This window comes from Botryllus schlosseri, chromosome 4 (assembly GCF_051294905.1).
Source record: "Botryllus schlosseri isolate E-star chromosome 4, Bs_hap1, whole genome shotgun sequence".
NCBI classification, from domain to species: Eukaryota; Metazoa; Chordata; class Ascidiacea; order Stolidobranchia; family Styelidae; genus Botryllus; species Botryllus schlosseri.
Genome location: NC_137239.1, coordinates 8631953 through 8650450, shown reverse-complemented (window position 1 = coordinate 8650450; position 18498 = coordinate 8631953). Strand labels below are relative to the sequence as shown.

The following is an 18498-nucleotide window of genomic DNA, read 5'->3' as shown; positions in this document are numbered from 1 at the left end:
TGTGATATTTATTAAAAGAGAATGGAGATTTAAATCTTTCGAGCAGTGAAGTAAGAGTTATAGATATTCCTAAGCGAAGTGTTTTGAGATTTATGGACAAGGTAGCGTGCTGGTGCGATAGACTCCCAAGTCGATAAGCTGTCGATTTGATCCTCGAACGAGTCAGACGGAACTCATGGAAGGCGCGTTTGGAACGCTGGCATATAGTGTCTACGTATTCTACGCCGAATGAACTAGTCATCTGCGCCAAATTCGTTTTTACATACGACGTAGATGGGCACACGATTGATTGTGGAAGAACCCTCGAGTTCTGTCAGAAATTGCCGCGCCGGCCGTCAGACCGACTTGGCGGGGTATTGGTAATAGTTTTCAACTAGCAATAACCACATCTCACGAAGCGATCATTGATCATGGTACTGCCGCTGCACAAAGATAACGTACAATAAATTTTCTTTCGAGTGTATCTGAAGGAAATAATACTGATTATGGTGATCATTCTAATTTGACCTTACCCGCTAATTAGTGTGTAATCGGATTACATGGCTCCCGTGAAGCAATGCAATCTATCATGTGAAGTGTAGTCAGTAATTATTTTGCCCGAAAAGAGTCGACTGAATTTTTGGTATTTGAACAAGAATTAAATTTGGTACAGATATCGAGTCTCACAATCACCATTGTGATAGGTGTGTCGTCTGATAACCTGCTAGAGTTGGAACCCGAGTCGCACGTAATGTGTGGCTGGGTAGATATACTTTTTAGCTCAGGGTGGTAGACGCACGCCCCTGCGTTAGTCCTTGATCTGACAACTTTAACGTGAATGCAACGACAGATTGCCTCAGATAGATATATTGATCGAATATGCATGGAATATTGGAATATACAGTAGGAAATCGCATATGAGTCTAGCTTGTAATTAAGATGCACGTGCTGATAAATGGTAAGTTACGTGGTACGAGAAGAAAGACATAAATCACGTGATATACAGATATGAGAGATAGAGGCAGGGGCTCTACACCATCTAAAATTTTATGATAGATATGAAGCCACCTGATATGAGCGAGGTGGTTTACATATTTTACTTTATAAGAATTGCTGGTCTACAAAGAATAAAATAGTCACAGCCTCATAGGCATCGGAGATAAATGAACGAAATTCGCTTTCACCCTGTCCATAAATTTGCATCACATGACCATGACAATGCAAAGCTTTCACAAATTGGACATGACATTATCTTAATAAACGGCCTAGAAATTCGCTAGCCAAAATCGCTGTAAAATGGTCGGGATTGATTTATTAATCATTGTTGATTTCTATTGCAATTTTCGCATGTTCCGCAATTTGGCAACTTTGTGTATCAGATATTGCTGTTGCAATCAATCTCATCGGGACTTCCCCGTCCAATTACCACGGCCATGACCATACTAACATCTAGGATAGCTGATAGCAGTACCATACTCCTCAGTAAATTTCAGTCGGATAACCTGTTCGCTCGATATTTAGCCAGGCGAATTTCATCGTCTCGCCTTCGACCTCACATGCACGTTACACAAGCATTGACGATTGCACAGAGACGGAAATCTTAGACGCTATATAAACAATCATTAAATTAAATGTGAGTTTGTTTATACTCAGAGAGTGATGTTCAGAAATATAATTAGCAGCAAACAATGTCATATACTCGAGTGCGAAATTGCTCATTCAGTCGTAAAGACCAGATCTAAATAATCGGTACCAAAATGTATGTTCATTGTTCAATCCTAACATGGATAATATGATAACATGATCGAATCAGAATCACATAATGATAGGTATCTCAAGTGTAGTAGGCGCGCCAAACGAATTTAACAGCAACTGCATTGAACAAAATCTGGTATGTTATACAAATACATATGATTTTATTCATTTAAAACCGTGGTTCTTAACCTTGTCTCCAGTTCCCCCGAGGGGGCGATTTGGATTTTGAAGAGGCAGAAACGCCAAGGTGGCGAAATGGGGGACGCTGGGCTCCGGGTGGCGGTATGGCGGCGATGAAGAAAAATGGCGTCGCAGTAGATTGTGTAGTGGGGGCATACGATTATATAGTAGAACAATAGTTCTACATATCCCTGAGTTGTCATTGCAAAATAACATTCGACAAAATCTGTATAATCTCGAAATTTTTCGTTGCGCTATGCGCGAAACTTACACCTACGATGTTTCCACGAATGCAGTGGTTTATTATAATTCTTCTAAAATGTATTGCATGCAATTTTTGGATCGTCAATTCCCCGTTAAAACACTCCCGTCACGCTATCTCGGGTTATTTTCTACAAAATGTTTCGAACTAAGTATTGTATCCTGCCGCGCATATCGCGCCGAAATCTAAGTGGCACTGCTGTAACCCTTTTGAGAGTGAAGCCCGTCGTACAATAAATGTGCTTTGAAGCTTTTTAGTCAAAATGATTAACTAAATACATTTGTATTTAAGAGCTGTCAATTAAATATCAGAATATTTCTTCATTGTATCATAAATGATGATACTGTTCAGTTTTGTGACCCACAACACACATGAACGTTATATAGTAGGTTTACTTTGTTTGAAAAAAATCATCTAGAAGAAAAGAGCTTGAGCAGTACTGAATTCAATGTGAGCAACGATATCTGCCACATTCTCAGTTGATTTAATATCACCAAAAAACATTACATACATCATACATCGGACTCGGAGCAGATTGTATGAGCCGGTAGGCCTACCTGAAGGTTGGTATAAATAACAATCTTGATTTGATCCCAACACACGCAATTATCATTAATGACTCGAGCGGTCCTCGGGCGCGACTCAAGCGCGAAATATTTTCAATAGTAAAGTCCCGACCCGAAAGACCTACCATACTTCGACCACTTACCCATTGTTTTTACTACAATCCCTAAAATAGGTGGGCGCCAGACCCTGGCAATTCTTGAAAAGTGGCGCTGGAGGAAAAAACGTTAAGAAACACTGATTTAAAACATGCTGTAAGAGCACCAGTGGTTTCGGTTTGACTCCGGCAGAGGTCGGTTCTGATCCCATTGCTTCTATGAGTTGGTTCGAGGTTCGTTTGGGTCCTTTTTACTATCTCAGCAACCTGCGCGGATTATAAAAATCTTAATGGGTAAAACTAAGAAAAAGGCGCAGACCAACGCATGTAACCAATGGAATTGTGCATATAACCAATGGAACTGCGTACGATGATGTTGAAATGATGCAACGCACACTCATATCGCACAGTGGTATGCGGATCACGATCTTTAACTCGGTTGCGATTGAAAACAAGGCATAGAAACGGATTTCTCATAAATAAAGATATTCGTGGTGACATTTACAATAAACATGTGCTCATGACTAGTTTCGGATATAAAAATCCCCTATGCGCAATGAACATATTTCACTATTTGTGAATATAGTTACGGCTTTTATTGTTGTAACGCAGTGGTTGTTAACCTATCTTCCTCCAGCTCCCCTTTTTGAAAAATAGCTTAGGTCTGCCCCCCCCCCATATTTGTAATAAAAAAACAATGGGTCAGAACTCGAAACCCAGTCGGTTTTTCAGGTTGGGACTTTACTATTGGAACTACTGCACGCTGGGATCGCGCGCTATAACCATTCGACTTATTGTATTTTGCGCTGCTAGATACAATACCTAGTTGTTGTTGTTGTTGTTGTTGTAGTTGTTTGAGGTATTCATGGTGTTTGCCGACTACTATTATGGTCATTTACAATAGGCCAATTTTCTTCATTTATTCCGTAGCCGCCGACTTGTAGCACGGGTCACTTCTAGGCTTTCTATAAGACACCGCTTACGCGGATGAGATGATGATGAGGAGTCTAGGTAAACCTCCTACACTTGGGTAGGAATTCTGGAGTCGATCTCGACCGGAATCGAACCTGCCATCCATTAGTGTTGCAGCTGTGGATTATACCACTATACGCTATCTCGCCACGCCACACAATACCTAGTTCGAAACGTTTTGTCGAAAATCACCCGAGCGAGTGTGACGGGGGGGGGGGGGGTGAACGGGGAATTGCTGATATAAAAGCACGCGCAATTGACTTTACATGGATTAAAATAAGCCACTGCACTTATGGAAACCTGTCGCAAACAGCGCCGGTATAAATTCAGGCGTAGCTCGACGGAAAATTTATAGACTTGACAAATTTTGTCGCATGTTAATTTGCAACGAGAACTCAGGGATATATAAAAGTATTGTTCTACTATATAATCATCAATCATATGCCCAGTCAACAAAATCATATGCGATCGCTCGGCGTGTTATGCGCATTCGATGTCAACATGATGTTTCAAAAGACGCAATTATCGCATTTCAGCCGCACGTTCATCATCATTTCGCTACTACAGCTTACAACCGCAATTTACCCTGTCGTCACTTGACGCATTGTTGACGTCCGGCAAATATATTAATCTATCATTAAGTCATCACGATGTAAACAATACTTTTTCATTGCCAATGTTAGTCCTGTTGAAATACATAACGAGCAACAGAGCATACAAAGCAGAGTAAAAATTGAGAAAACTAGTAGTAGGAAATACATAAAACGAAACCTAAATTCTATGCCAGTTCCTAATTAGTTGTAAAAGTTGCCGGAGAACTCATCGCATACATATATAACACAGTTCGAATAGAGACTTCCTGCCTTATGAGTTAAAAAAGGAAACATTGACCTGATACAAGCTTCTAATCAATTGAAAATGTTGCACGGGGCATACTGGCATAATAGTGCGAATAGAGACAGTACAGAACACTCAACATTGATTTAATACTAGCACATGATCACAGACCATAGAAAAAACAGTTCGACTAGCGAATTCCACTCTCATGGAGTAGGCTACATAAAACAGACAGGGGGACGCTTATGGGACAATGCGGTTTACAAACACACATTATCTTCCTGATCCACGCCAAGAAATACACTGCCTTTGAAGCGACATTCACAATTACTAATTCAAATTAAAAACAACGCCATAGGTATCCATTTTCTTAATTGGTAAGTAGCTTTCTAGAATCATCGTGTAAAATATAGGAGTGTAGTACAACGCTGAATAGGCCTACCTTACAAGTCGATCAATATTTATATTTTCGGAATCAGCGCTACAATTACATTTGCTTAATATCAGTGATTAGAAATTCTGAGGTATTTACGACTAGTTGCGCTGTTATACAGGTGAGGCTTCGTATACGTCTGTTCTTCATCAGTGCCTTACATGTCGCGCTTAGTTTTCGAACAGTAAATATGGCAATTATGTGACTTTGAGAATAAAATGTTCAAAATCTATCGATTCATAAACATGAATAGAATATACCAATAATAACACTGGTCTAAAAATTTCGAAAAAAAATTCATGCTCCAGAAATTTTGATGATTGATTTAGGCCAGTGGTTCTTAACCTTTTTTCCTACAGCGCTCCCTTTCAAAAATTATCGTGCTCCAGCGCCCCCCCCCCCATATTGTAAGGACTGCAATAAAGATAATGGGTAAGAGGGAGGGCCGTAACAGCACTTCGTCATACCCCAAAAATTGATTGTCTTGCGCAACGCGCACCCATAGCGTGATTAACCAAATTTATTGGGGCTTCGCCCCCAAGCACCCCGTCGCGTGACTTCAGTGGTGAGCAAAGTTAGCGTGGCCGGTCGCCCTAGATGCAAAAATTTTCCTAATTGCATGAATGAATAGGTGGTAATGGCATATATATGTCGCTATAAACTTGTGATCCTCTCAGGCCACGTAATTATTAATTAAACTTATTCGGGCGTAACCGTTGGTAAACTTATGCTTCGTTACATGTTGTTATTTTGTTACCTCTAGTCCACTATATAGTCAAAAGATTTTGAAACGCATAAACGTATTAAACTTGAGAAAGCACACGATTCAAAATTGGTATTCACTCACTGGCAAATAATCTATAACTGATTGATGTTATTTATTGTCCTATGGGGTGTAGATTGCGACGACATGATAATTCGGCAGGAGCGATTTAAGCACATACGGACAAAGAATACATCGAAGTTTACGGTCAAGATAAGGGCACTCTTCTTTAGCTAAGTTTTTTTCAGCTGACGATCTTCTGGCACACTTCTCGGAGTCCCATATTGGCCGGAACTTCATACGGCTTCGTGTATCGTGGCGTGGTAATGGCCGACGCCGAAATGCCTATTTCTATTTTCTATAATTATGCGTATTCTTTCGTGGGGGAGTCGTCAAAGTATGATGTGTAATGCATGTTCATTCAGCGAAATAATTAGGGCACCTTCGAGCTCACCCCCCCTGATTGGGGTTTGAGTTGCAGCAGTTTCGGTCCTGGTAAGAGGCCAAAGTCCAGTCGGCTTTTTCGGGACTTCAGTATTGGAAATACTTTTCGACGACCACTCGACTATAATAAACCATATGATAATTGTATGTGGTATATTCAGGGGCAAATCAAGGTTGTTATAACAAAAATCAGGTACGTTCCTATACCCTCTGGTTCAAACCATCCCGAATTCACATCTGCGATTGACAATACGGGGAAATTATTGGTATTGGATATTGTTTTAGTGCTTTGTGTGACTAAGTACGTCAACTGAGAATGGGATGCATATATATGTTCACATTGAATTTAGTACTGTACCCAGTTAATAATTTAACATAAATGTATTCCAAACAAAGCAACTCATATTATCTTACGTTCTTGTGAGGTTGTGGACCACAACACTAGATGGTATCATCCTTTATGATACGACGAAAAAATATACTGACGATTAAATTTTGTAGCTCTCAAATACAAGTAGGCCTATATTTAGTTATTCATTTCGTGCATACAGCTTCAAAACATATTTCATGTACAATGGGTTCCTACTCTCAAAAGTGATATACAATTGCCTCCTTCTTCGATTTCCACACGCTGTGCGCTGCAGGATATAACACCTAGTTCGAAACATTTTGTTGAAAATAACCCTAGCAAGCGTGACGGCATTGTTTTAACGGGGAATTGGCGATCTAAAATTACGCGCAATTCATTTTATACGAATTATAATAACCCACTACATTTATGAAAACATATATAACAAGGATCGTCGCGAAGCGCGACCAAACATTTCGGGATTTGAAACGTTTTGTGGAAGCTAATTTGCTCTGAATACACATTATGAATATGTCGTACTACTTCATCATCTACTGCGGAGCCATTTTTCTTCTGCGCCCCCATATCGCCCCCCTGAATCCAGCGCCCCCCATATCACCCCTGAGCGTTACCGCCCCCTTCAATCAGGAGCTCTTTTCGACCCATAAAATTACTCAGGTCTACAAATTTCAGAAACTTTTGGCCAAAAAATTTTATTGATTGATTCAGGATGCTGAATCTGATTCTGTGCTCAGTATTTTTCTATCACGTCATATTTTTTGCGGTATGTATTTTTCTCATTTTCATATATTATTCAAATTTCGGCTTTCGTTAGTGACATTACGGTCAGCGTACAACAGCAACAGATCAAATATTGTTATTGAAATCATCTATAATGATGAAACTTGGGTTGTTGTTGTAGAACAACATAACTGAGTTTTCGGTAAACTTGAAACCAGTGGTTCTCTATCTTCTTTCAATCAGGACCTCCTTTGACCCCTAAATTATTATATGGATGCAACTATTATTAGTGGGTGGCAGTTCGAAACACGGAGGCGGTTCGTAATACGGTCACCATGTATTTCGTAAAACGTACAGTGATGTTTATGAGCAAACTAGCATAGGGTTGCCATACGTCCGGAATTTCCCGGACATGTCCGGAATTTCACTGTTCGAACTTGCGTCCGGGAAGAATTTCTAAATATGGCAAAATTTCCGGAATTTTTAAAGCTTGACCTAGGATCATGATTTTTCCGTAAATCTACATAATAACATTGTTTTTGGAAATATTTATGCTACATGATATTTTTCGTCGCGGTGCGCGCGATTTGCTATCACATTTATTGTTTTTGATGTGAGAACTACCACCCTTGCAAAATCTGCAATAAAATATAAATAAAAATAAACTTCATTTACTGAAATAAGCCTAATTGCAATCGCAATTATAGGAGAACGCTATGTTCCTAGAGATGATTAGACCAGTGGTTCCAAACGTGGGCGATATCGCCCTCAGGGGGCGATTTGGCGGTCTAGGGGGGCGAAAATAACGAAGGGGGCGAAAACGGACGAAGGGGGCGATAGGGGGGCTATATTGGAGTCGGGACCGTAACTACCGCACCCCAAACCCCCCAATTGGGGGTGGGCGGCCCGAAATCGAAGGAAGCCCAAAATTATTTCGTGAATTAACATGGATAATAGAGTAATTTTTAGAAATTCATGCGACTTTTTCAAAAAAAATTCGCGCTGCGCGCCATTTATTATTTTGTTGTATCTTGATGTTGGGGTCCCCGTCACCCAACAAAACTACGCATGATTTATGGAAATGGGAGACTTCGACGTCGGCCATTACTGCGCCACGACGCACCAAGACATATGAAGTTAGAGGCCATGTAACTAAAGACTCCGAGAAGTGTTCCAGAACAGTCAGCAGCTAGAAGACCTTGGCCGAAAAGCAATGCCCTTGTGCTGACCGAAGACTTCGAGATATATACATATATGTCTAATTGTCCATAGGCGCCTCGATGGCTGGCGTCGAATGTTCCTGTCTTGGCGACCTAAACCCTACAGGACAAATGCTATCTCGCAAGGAAAAATTATTTGACACTAAAGAAACACCAATATGAAATCATGTGCGTCTTTTAGTTTGGTACGTTTGACGATTTCCATATCTTCTGAAATAGCAGATATAGTAGGGTTATACGTCTACTTTTAAGAGGATTTGTCCTCTTTTTTGACTTTTTTGAAAGTGTTCTCGGAGGACGCCCTTTTGTCCTCTATTTCGAGATTTTGTCCACTTTTTTGAAAATTTAGGTCAGATTTATAGCAAATTGCGAGTGATATGCCGTAAATTAGCACAGAAGTGACGCTCCAGCGGGTATTTCGGAGTGAAAAACGGTGATTTTAGCTTTGGGCGAAAAGTTGACCTTTTTTTTATTTTAGTCATCCACCCAGCAATGTGGAGAGAAAAACGGCATTTTGAGCTCTGAGCGCGTAAAGATGACCTTTTTTTTTAATTCTTTGAACCGATAGCAGACGATATAGATAATATTAGGATCTTGGTTGCTTTCACACCCTATTTAGCGTCCACTTGCAACGTAATAATTTTATTTATTACACGAGCTTTCGGAGCTCCGCTCCTTCTTTTTTTTTAGTCAACCGATCACAAAGTGGGAAAAATTCACGGGTTTTTGGGAATGCTTCTCCGGTTTTGCAAGTCTCAAATTTCTGAAAAAGTGTCGTCGTTTAAGATTTCCAAAATATGGTAAGCCTAAGATATAGGAGGTCACGAAATAGCATCATGTAAAGAAGTCAATGTAACAACGATTCCGCCCGAAAATGTTTAATTATTATTTAGGGGTCCTACATTTTCCAACATTCCATATCGACCATATTGACCGATTCAAACATGAATTATATGAATTTGTCGCGTTTCGCGCGTTTATAGGTGAAATACGGTGACTCACACCAAACAGTACATGAAATAGGGTTAGCTGATGTGTAGCGACAAAACCTCACTGACTGAGGGGGTCTGTGGTTTGGTTTATCACCCTATGGGGTTAAAGACCAACTTTTTTTGGGGGGGGGGCAGACGAAGTGCTGTTTTTCGGTTCCCAATATTTGGGGGGCGATGATCGGTGTGGAGCTTCTAAAGGGGGCGGTGAGTCGAAAAAGGTTGGGAACCACTGGGTTAGACCGTTTAAATGCTTTATACAAAAAGATAGTGGTTTCAAACGTGGGGGTCGTTCGCCTTTATTCTGGGGTTCGCGAAGATGTTGAACGTAATCAGCTTTTAAAATAGCCCGTGAGTAAGTCCGGCCGAAGGTGCTGACTTCTTTTAGTAATCAGCTCGTCAAATGCTGATCTGGGTCACGGAACGTTTTCAAATTGGAGATGGAGTCGCGACCATAAAAGGTTAGAAACCATTGGATGTAGGGTGTTTATAATGCTCCGTGGTGCGCACCGGCATAAGGCTGATAAACAATATTATCGATGTGACATGAACATGATGTGCAATTACTGTATTTTCCAAATCATTATGGTGGGCCCGAAATCATTGTTTATTTGGACGGGAAGCGGCTGAAAAAAACATGGTTTCGGTCCCAGTTTCACAGCACACGGCCACATACTCCTGTACCGGATCGTGACCACATCTGGTCTACAAGCAAAGCTTTGCTAGTGTGACGCCATATTGACAGACAGTGCTCATAACTAATTTTAAAGTCCAGTAGTGGGCGCTAAATAGTGTCCGGAATTTCGGTCACAAAAATATCCTAACCCAAAATTAGCTACCCTTAAAACGTACACATGTACGCTACATACCTAATTAGTAATCAGTCTAAGGCATCCAAAACAACACAGGGTGCTGGGAAACATCATCTCTCTCGATTATACGGAGGAATTATACACTCTGTTTTGGCGCGAAATTGGGCGATGTGTAATTGAGTTTGCCTATGCGTATTGAAAATACGTCCTGCTCGGGAATCTGCTAAATCCACAGGAGCACCCTTTTCACTGAACTCGCGGTAGCAACGGCAGCCACGGAAAGTTCGTTTAATCCAAGTTTCCGCACGACAGCAAAAAAGCGAAGAAATCGACCGTACGATAGCCGCAGCGACAATCACTACGCACTAGGGATGGTGTGAACCTCTGAAAGGTTCAGGTTCGTGTGAACGCGAACCTTTTTGAAAGGTTCTGTGTGAACGCGAACGTGAACCTCATGACGTCACGTGACGTCATATTGCTAATTTCAACCCTATATTTCGATGAAGTGACAGCCTATATTAATGTACTTGTACACGATACCTATAGCGACGAATCGGGTCACATCAATTCCACCATGCTGAAGTACATATTGACGTTTTAAACGTCGCTAAATGTATCAACTGAGACAATAAAATGATCCCATAAAATCAATATCTTCCGTCGTTTTACCTACAATTTCGACGAAGACTTGTCAGGGAATATAAGCTTACGCCTTAACTGTCTAGTCCAGACCGGACAGTTTATTCGGCGTCTGGGTATTGAGCAGAGTGCAAAACGGGTTACTATACTTGCTACCGATATTACCCCATTAACAAGTTATACAGGTGTAGCCAACACCGCAATCGCACGGATTTGGCTTTTATGATAAGTAAACATATGATGTCATCGCCTGCTAGATTTTTACGCCAGAAAACGATATCAATCTCATTGATTGGTTGAATAAGCATCATTCGCTAACTACATGTGGTGTATTTCGCTCTTCGTGTTGTGTGATTTCGAGTCAAGCTCACAGCAGAGAGTCACTAATAGATATTCACAAACGGAAAGCTGGATATTTCGAGCAAACTTTCGAGATTGTCAAGGTGCATGCTCGTTTAGTGTTGATTGTTTATGCTGCCAGCACCATGCATATAAAGTGCCCCGCAGTTGAAATGCAATAAATTTGAACCAAAGATGTTATAATGACGTGAAAATTGTAATATATGAAAAAGGTTCACAGTGCAGAACCTATCAAGGTTCTGTTGTGAACGCGAACTTCAAAATTTCCGAGGTTCACACACAGAACGCGAACGTGAACCTCACGTTCACACCATCCCTACTACGCACGAATCGTGCATGTGTGAACATTTCCACGGCAAACCGGCCTTTTAACCGTACGATGGAAAATCCCACTGCAAAAATCGGAGCCGGGAACCGTGCAGTGCATGTGTGAATGCGCCTTTACTTTAATATATGCTACTTGTCGAACGTTAATCGGGAAATCCAGCAACGGAGCCCAACGACGTTACCGTCAGCAAACAATTGACACAACATGCGAGCAAACCAATGCGATGACAAGACCAAACTTGGATAGCTAGAAAATTCTCGGCTTTTCCAAATTAATGTGGAATTAGCGCTAGAACGTTCATTTCAAATTAGACCGGAATTGGAATTATAGCTACACAGTCTTTTTCACAACTTAGATGAAATTAGAAAAATACCTACACATTTTTTTTTCAAATTAGATTAGAATTTGAATTACCGGTATTTTGCTCTAGTAAGTTTAATTAGACAACTGGAATTGTCTGGCTGTCCAAATCTGATCAGAATCCTATTGAAAGTGAGAGATAATTAGTGATTGGATGCGCGCATTCGAATTCGTGATCATCTTCTTCTCGTGTATATTCTTGTCTGTTTGCTACATTCGTATTCGCAAATTGTCTCGCCTTATCATTTGTCAGTGTAGTAAAAATATCGGCAATTTTCACGACCCTAAACCACGACCCTAAACGTGGTAGTAGAGAGAACTCTGCGATTGCTGCACAAAATGCTCAATACGCTTGCGGTTTGCGCTGCTCCTCACTTGCTCCCAGACGAGTCCCACATATCATTTATAAAATGACCTGTAACAATGCAATCGCAATTTTGATGCGTCTATTAAACTAATATTGATAAATAGGTTAATCTGGAGTTCACCGGAAATGGACAGTTTAACATGGGTATTTGGCGTCCAGTTAGTTCATTACGACCACGAAGAAAGATTACCATCGATGAAGACTGTGACATCGGGTAGTAGGCCGAGGTGGATGCCAGTCTAAGAGACCGCAAATGGTCGTTCAGCATCCCCCTGTCTGTTCATTACATTGCATTGTGTGCCTTGTATATCGCATTATACATTGGGTGTATGTCTTGGGTAGGTAAAAATATAATCTGACGAATATTGAATACTGAAATATGGAATAGCCCGGTCGGATTTGACCAACGTATTCAACGCGGAATATGGCAGCAAAGACACATTAGATTACTAACCTACGTAAAGATGCGTAACCCAAGTCTTCGCACTTCAATACCAAGAGAAATCTACAGCTGAGCCGGCTAAAAGCAGCATAATTGGTAGGCTACTCCTGAAACTGGCGACCCAAGACCTCAGATTTAATAAAACTGGTGTGAATCGAAAGCTAGTGTCGCACTGATTTGGGAAATACGAATTAAAGTGTGGCCTGGCAATGAAACCACTCCGAATTATTCCTGGAAACATACGATTTTCTTCACGTTGTATTGCTTCAATACCCCAATAAACAATATAATACAATATTTACAAATGGATAAGCTATCACACTGAAACGAACCGGAGAAAAACATTTGCACATCGACAATCGTATCAAAGAAGATGACGAGCAAGAAAAATTGGAATGTATGAGGAAAACAAACGGCCCAAGCTGAATAGTTACAGCTTATGGGTTGGTTAATCAACAATCAACATCGGCTAATATTTGTTGGCACAACTTCTTATTGGGTAAATTTTACATCTAAAGTGCCTATTGCTCTGGAATACCCGTTTATGTCCCTATAGTATAATTGCGCGCATTCATGATAATTGCCAAGAATATCGAGTGTACGTGCTAGTGGACCAGAAATGTTTTTTCAAGGGGGTTTCAAGAGAAAAACACATAGGAAAAATGTGCCTCAGCCTCACAAGAGGAAGTCAAACATGTCCACATTCAAGTCGAAATACAAACAATTTCTACTGAATCTATACTAGTCAGCCCGCAAGTTTACCGGACATATCGATCTCGCCTTCCGACACACGCCACCTCTTTTTGTCGTTTGTCATTTTATATTATCCTCTTTTACTTTTCATTCCGTGTTCACGCCTCCTATTTTACCTCGCCGAGGCCCGGTTGGTGTCTGATTTCGAGGACTACTTCGCCTGCTTGTCTTTTCATTGTATCGCAGTGTTGTGATGTATTGAAATAGCCATAAATTGAAGCAATAAATTGAATTGAAAACATTTCAAAAGACTTTAAAATAGATCACGATAGATTAGATCCAATATGAACTCCCTAAATCGAATCATTATTTTTAATTAATTTCGGCATATTTGGCTTGGTGCCATTTCTGCAAAACTATAGAGCTAAGCTACAAATTTTAAGTTGATGTTCGTGATCGGCAACCCCAAATTATATAATATTTTTTTAGTCAACACAAGAGGATTTTGCGTGAAAATTTTTAGATTAGTAGTTCTCTAGTCTGGTAATCTAACCTCTATGATTTGTAAAAAGTGTCCTCCTTTCTGGATCCCAAAATATGGTAAATATGGGGCACTCTATCGAAAATCGTCCAACTAAATAAGCAACGAGTAAAATAATTGATCAATAAAATTTACGCTGGTATCGTTTGTCTCCTATTTGTTTGGGATTAGTAATTACCGCCAATCAATATAAGTCAGAAGCAGCGAATAGAATTAATTGATCGTCATATATTGAGAACAAGTTACGAACACGAGACGAACACCACGAGAGGCGCTATGAAGTTCAATCGATACAATCGTTGTGGAGTCACAGTACTTTATTAGAGGAATGCTCCTTTTGAAGTGTGACGTCACAGATATTTACAAGATTCAAGTTCGTGATCTCTTGCGAAACTTCATCTCCGAGAAGCGTATGAGGTTGTAGCGACCATCATCATCATTCCACTTCCACCAAATTCCCTTCACGTATCTTTGGTTGAAGTTTCCATTCAGATTGCTGAAGGCGCAGTCGCGATACCACCAACCTCCTTCGTGGTGAGAAGCGCAATTCAATGACGGATGAATATCGTGATCTGCGTCTTTTGTTGTGAATTGCCAATTGCTGTGATACGTCAGACCATCTCTGGTTGCATTCCCGGAGTATCCGGATATGTGAAGTCTGTAGAAGTCTGATGCGGGTCCGATGCGGAAGTCGCTGGAAAATGAGAATCGTTTCACAATTCGCGCGCCCGCGTGTCACACTATAATCGAATGATGCCCAAATGATAAAATCCGTGCCTTGACTTTTGCTTGAATAGTTTGTATTCCAGTCTATATACGTAATATTATAAGCCTATTACATTATATTACGGAACATAGGGGTTATATTCCAGCAATACTTTTATTCGCAAACATTGAAATTGGCAAAAATACGATGATTGACCGGTTGAATACTGTTATAAACCGCTAAAACAGTGACCATAACGACAATACATGTTGGCATATTTTTATGCTTCGATTGATTTAGTCGCAATCTTGCGTTATAGCCCTGCGTGTGCGTTTTGAGCAATACAAATATTTACCCGTGAACGCGGGTAAATGCTCTGACGCGACTTCGGCTGGTTGGAAATGAGCCAAATCTGGTGTACAGCCTTTTTTAGGCAACCTAACAATTTAATCAGTGAATCCCTGGAATCCGGAAAGAATTTTTTTTAACAATAACAATGACCGGTCCATGGAATATTGATGTTTACATTGCTATTATGCTGCTTTTCTACTAGTTAACCCACATAGTCCTTATCATTTCGAGGTTTAATGCAATGCTCGCTTACCACATACATAAGATACGCTCGCCGAAGGCGGTCAAAAATGTTTTCACCGTGTAAGGCGCAGTGTATGATTTCTGTATAGGATCCATTTGGAATTCTTGCGGTCAAATATATTAAAACGGAATCTGGTTAGGTAAGAATCCCGATGCTTTAAAACTAGATCTCTTCCCCGTATGCCGTTATTGGTGGGATTGCCCCTACTCGCCACGACGACCTTGCCGCGACGACAACGGCTTCAAAAACTCAAAATCAACCCCACCTGAATTAATAACTTCCTTCGGTTGAAAGAAACAGAACCTCCACTGATACCTGCACTTGTGGTACGCGTACCACCGGTTTGGAACCACTGATTTCTTGTGATAGAACAATTGAGTCATTGAAGTTGGTCGCTCTCATGGGTCACGCTAGCTTATACAGAACAATGCAAACAAATCAAAGATACAGTGAATTTTATCGACACCGATTACGTGATGACCCGAAGCTGACTCGTAAACTTTGCTCCGAGTAACGAGTCAATCCATATTTCTGAAACGCCGAGTCAATTCTAGTTAAGTCATTCTGGCAATGTGACTCAAGTGATGCCAAGTCGTACGAAAAAGGTGATTCGAGTCATCCCAACACTGCAACTATGTAATATGTTTGCTCCCCATTCAAGCGTCTGTGCATTTGGAAGAACCATAAGCAAACAGTTCTCGTTTTTGCTGACAAGAGAAACATAGCATCGTCGCATTATTCGGTGGAAATGCCCAGCGTACATCTTGATACGAATAAGCGATTATGTTAAGAAGTATTAGGGCTGTAAATTTGGATTCAATAAGGAGGTGCATTCTATCTGGGAAGGGTGGTGTTTGTAGACACGAAACTTCTTGCTGCCGACGCCACTGCTCGTTAAACCAGTTTTCAATGGAGATGATCTTGAATTTGATTGAAAATTTATCAGTAATGTCTATCACCATAAATCGAAACCAAATGTCAACAAACTTTTCGCGGACCAGCGGCTGCCGATCTAAGAAATGCACCGAAAGGCCAATACCTAATACAATTTATATTCACCTGTAGTTAGCAACCCAATAAACCCCATTTTTCTTGATCATTTGTATTTTCATCTCCATATTCCCATCCTTTGTTAATTGATGCATTGCTTCCAGGCCTGGAGGAAAGTAGATTGGTAGTGCATCACAAACAAACAAATGCAGGTGTTCTTGACGAAAAGATGGTGAAACCATATTTCAATTTAAATGGTACTCAGTACAACCTCGCTCTAATTGTCAATTTACCATAACATAGATCTGCTAGATCACGACCAATGTATATGGCACCTCTTCGTAAACGTAATCTCTTAAAAAATGCGATGATGGATATAATCCAATTACGTAATAGGCTACTAGACGACGTGCTCTTCAACAACAATATTTGTGATATTGAATCACGCCTATTAGACTTAAGGATTTCAGTGCAGATAGCTAGGTTTTCACTAGATCTACTTAAGATTTGTATTTCAAATCACAAAAATATTTCCGTGCTCCGCATCCGCGCTCCTCATAATGTGTAGCTGGACGGAATTCATGAGATAAAACCAGCCACAAAACTTATGTATAACAAGTCATACCCAACCAATGATCTCCTTGCAAATCGCCAAATCCATTGACGTAATCATCTCAGCTTCTGTAGAAATCTACGTTTACGTTCTTTCTTCGCTGGAAAACCTTTTACGGAACCGGAAATGAATCACATATTTCTACAAAAAAATCGCGCATTCAACCCACAGTCCAATTTCCACCATCGTCAGCTACGTCACAGAACACATTCCTGACCCCGACCTTGGGAATGATAAATTTGAAGACACCCCCAGATTCATTGCGTGCCACCGCTGATTCCAATTTGGCGCCATTACAACTGCTCACGTTGAACATTTGAAGATCTAGAAATCAAGTAATTCGTTCGATAAACATCTCTAGGCGAATGACAGCAATGGAAATCTCACCTTCCCTGATTTTTCTCTCCGTGATTTGCTCGATTGGAGTCATGTTAATTTCCCCTTGGTGTCCTGTAGGACTAACTGGGTCAATTCCAACAGGGGGTCCGATGCCACCGGCTCTACCTAACGGGCCCCGCGGGTCAGCCTTATCCACCCGCATGCTCCCCGTGGTGACCAAATCCGCATTCTCGCACCATTGCTGGCACTGGTTGCAGACAATTCCTTTGAAACTAGACGTTCGTACGTTTGAAGCCCACGTTGGCGATGTGTTGAAGGCAATGAAAAACACCAGCAAAGGAATGAGGAATTCCATCTAATGTTACAAAAGATGCCAAACTACAGAAGTTAGAAGGTCTTAGTGCAGGGTTACCATATTTCTGCAACCTAAATTTCGGACACTCTTTAGCGTCCACTAGTGGATTTCAAAATGAGTTATGACGTCGCACTAGCAAAGCTTTGCTCACCATCCGGTTCAGGAGTATGTGGCTGTGTGTTGTGTAACCGGGACCGAAAGCACAAGTTTTCAGCCCCTTCCCGCCCAAATAAACAATGATTTTGATCCCACACTATAGGGCAATTGATTCAACTTCTGGGGGTGAGATGCTTAATTCCTATATGAATCTGGTTTCTATATGCATCTGGTCGTTAAATTATTTGAATGAATTCTGTCAATAATATTGGTTGTTCCATACTATATAGATACTACTCTCCGCCCTCATGATCAGAGTTAGCGGTGGAGCTGGTGGAGGATGATGAGTTCGAAAATACGGGGAGCGTAATTGCACATCGTTAAGTCATGTTCATGTCCTACCGATAAGAATATTTATCAGCCTTATGCCGATGCGCACCACGAAGCTTCATAAACACCCCACAGTGGTTTCCAACCTTTTATGGTCGCGACTCCAACTCCAATTTGAAAATGTTCCGTGACCCAGATCAAAATTTGACGAGCGGATTACTAAAAGAAGTCAGCACCTTTGCCCAGACTTACTCACGGACTATTTTGGAAGCTGATTACGTTCAACATATTCGCAAACCCCAGAATAAAGGCAAACGACCCCCCGTTTGCAGCCACTATCGTTGAAT

The 18498-nt window shown here is 40.8% G+C and overlaps 1 non-coding gene across 1 annotated transcript; it reads right to left on the bottom strand.

Annotated features, from left to right (window-relative positions):
- Window positions 1–298: 298 nt before the first annotated feature.
- On the bottom strand, window positions 299–434 carry LOC145438398 (U4 spliceosomal RNA). Its single transcript, XR_013914931.1, has one exon. It is a non-coding gene; the product is annotated as a U4 spliceosomal RNA (small nuclear RNA).
- Window positions 435–18498: the final 18064 nt, after the last annotated feature.